Source organism: Etheostoma cragini, chromosome 6 (genome assembly GCF_013103735.1).
Source record: "Etheostoma cragini isolate CJK2018 chromosome 6, CSU_Ecrag_1.0, whole genome shotgun sequence".
Classification (NCBI taxonomy): Eukaryota; Metazoa; Chordata; class Actinopteri; order Perciformes; family Percidae; genus Etheostoma; species Etheostoma cragini.
In genome coordinates this window covers 15922095-15925155 of record NC_048412.1, presented here as the reverse complement: position 1 = coordinate 15925155, position 3061 = coordinate 15922095, and positions in this window count along the sequence as shown.

Below are 3061 nucleotides of genomic sequence, written 5' to 3'. Positions count from 1 at the left end.
ACGCAGACAAGGAAATATTAATAGGGGGAAGTCCCCTTTTAAATCCATACCAATCAATATGCATAAGAATACTCATTAGGATGCAATATGTGCAAGAAGCCTGTAACTTTAATTCTGAAAGATTTTTGTATGCTTACCCTCAATGGGACTCATTGAGGGTAGAGGAAGACTCAGTCACTTAAAATGGGTAGGTTGTTGAGGTCAGTTCAGAGGAACCAAGACACATTGTCTACTTATGAAAGAACAGACTAACACAGAAGCAAATCTTAGCATGTTGTACACATTCTGACACATTTTCTCTACACACATGTTTCTTTCTGTCTCACAGCAACACACATAGCCGTACAACACCGTGCACTTTACCCACGGTATCAGCAGCGGGGTAATCCATCACTGAGAAACCTCTGTCCACGGTCTCCTGAGAAACCAGAGCATACTACTACTATTAGTTTAAACTAAGATGTCACTGTAATACAAGTGTCTGCTCACAAACGCATGTGTGTGTGTGTGTGTGTGTGTGTTGTGTAAAATAGAGAAGTGTGGGAACCAACTACTTACAGTGTTTGCTGATTGCTTAACTGAAAGTGAATGGTTTGACAAACCCATCAACACCTTAACCTTTTGTAACAATGCTTTAAACAATGCTAGCAAAAGTACAAACAAGATTTCCGCTTTGCACTCTGTTTGCAATTCCGCAACACACTTGCAAAACACTACTCACTGTTACTTACATTAGAAACTTTGTTCAAGAATGAAAACTCTTGCAAAATAATAAATACTGGAACCTCACAGTTGTATACTTGGCCACTTAATTCCCATATCTCAATCCGATTGAGGAATTATTTTCAGTTTGGAGTTGGAAAGTGTACGAGGGCCAACCACATGCCCGCTTGACTCTTCTGCAAGCAATTGAAGAGGCATGCAGAGACGTTGAGGTGGGGTCAGTCCAGGTATGGATACGGCAAGGCAATATTTCCCTGTTGCCTGGCCAGGGATGATGTTGCTTGATGCTAACCCATGTTAATGAGGAGGAATGTGGCCATATCCTAACAGAAGCCAGGATCCATAAACCATACACTCCAGTATTTACAAAACCATTTGTTGTTTACCATTACACTGTAATTTTAGTGATTTATTTTGTATAGTTTTTTGTTTATTTACAGTAACATATTGTATGGATTACTAGACTGTAAATCAGCTTTTCTTTTATGTTTAATTTGTAAAAACCTGCATTGCTAAAAATAGAGTTTTTTTCTGAAGCCTTTTTATTTTCGCATTCATTAAAATGTAAGTAGATGTTCTAGACTGGAACAATCTTTCACAGAAGCCTGTGTGAGAAAATAGGTATACAAAGTACAAATGAGAGCAGTGTTTTGTATAAAGTACATCAGTGTCAGAGAAAGAGCTATTCAAGGGGTGCCTGTGTGTATCATTTTGTTGCAAAAATGCAATTTTGAAAAAGGATTGTTACATTTTACAGTAAATGCAGAGTTTATATTGACATAGAAGTGAGATATGTATCTTCAAGTGTTGTCTTCTTTGGCTTGTGTGAAGAGTTTTAACACAATGATCCGCACAACACGTGTGTAAGCAATCGACAAAAACTCTAATCCCCCCCCTATCTGAGCATGCTACAAACAGAACGATCCGTGCTTCATTCTTTCTGTGTTTACTGTAACTGGGAGCTGAAGAATCCCAGAGGAACAACCTCACATGTTGGAGGGCATGCGTATAAAAAAACACCATCACACACTCTCTCAGTCATAACAGATCAAAACTAAAATGCAGTGCAGCTTTGAATAGCATTGCTCTGAGGCTAGTTCACGAAGTGATGCAGGCGGCTACAAAGGGCCGTGGTTTGAGAGGACTGAGAAGTGGCAGCACCTGGCCTCGAGGACTGCACAGAAACCTGGTAAAAAAAAGTAGGAAAATGCTGTAGAATGAGTAGGTTGCAAAGGAGCAACAGTTTTACAAAGAGTAGGAGGTTGCCAGGAATAATATGTTTGCAAAAGCTACAAAAGTACAAGGATCAGCCATATTTGTATAAGAAGTGTTTGGAAGTCAGAAACCGTAATAGAAACCAAAAAAAAGTTTTGTTGCAAGGTGTCCTTTGGGTGGTTGTTGAATAAAAGATGCAATGGAAAGTTTTGTTGAGGTTGCTTTTTTCTCTGCATCGAAACAACAGCAGTACCTTGGTTTTCCATCATTTTTTATTTAGTCACTGAGGGCAAATGTTCAAAAACCCTAAAGCTGAATTGACAGCTGCACTAAATCTGGAGACTCGGGAGGATAAGTAGCCTATCAGAGTCAGGGGTTTTTGTTAAGTCATAACTCATCTATACGGTGACAGGTGTCCTATCTTAACTAAAGCACGAACTTGAAAACACAATGGGCACAATGGGCGCCTTTTAACATCAAGTTAAAAGGCGCAGAAAGTGGATTCTCTACCCAGGCTGTGACTTGTCCCTCTGTGTCCTTTCACCTCATGTTTACCTCTAAAAACCCAGAGCTGTCTGTAGCGTTCAGTGTTGACGTTGAGCACAAAAGGCACCCCTAATCCCGGGCTGAATATGCATGACGCGCCGCGCAGTGCTGTGACTGTTCGCAGTTTAATAGTTTCAGCACCGCGTTGGTGAACAGCGCCATACGCTGCTGAGACACACTGAAGCTCAGCTGCAGCGAGCTCCGTGCTGCTCTTTGACGGCACCCGGCGCGGTTTGACAGGCGGAGCCGGAGAAAGACCCTTTTATCTGTAATCAAATCATTGGCCCCGAGGTTGCAACTGAGTGAGGTTTTCCTTTCCCCTGACGACACCGAGACCGTGTAATGCTTGGTGCTTTCACTTTGATGCCTTCAAAAGAAAAGAGGTGAGGACGGACCAATAAGACATTAGAGAGGACGAAATAGACACTAACATATTGCGTGTGGCTCATCTGAAGATGTTCCTTAATCACATAAAATGACATACAAATTGTAAGTAAAGTGTGTCTCCTTTCCTTTGCCAAAAAGATGAGAAGAAGAAACTAAAAGAAAAATTGAAGAGACAGGGGAGGAGGAGAAG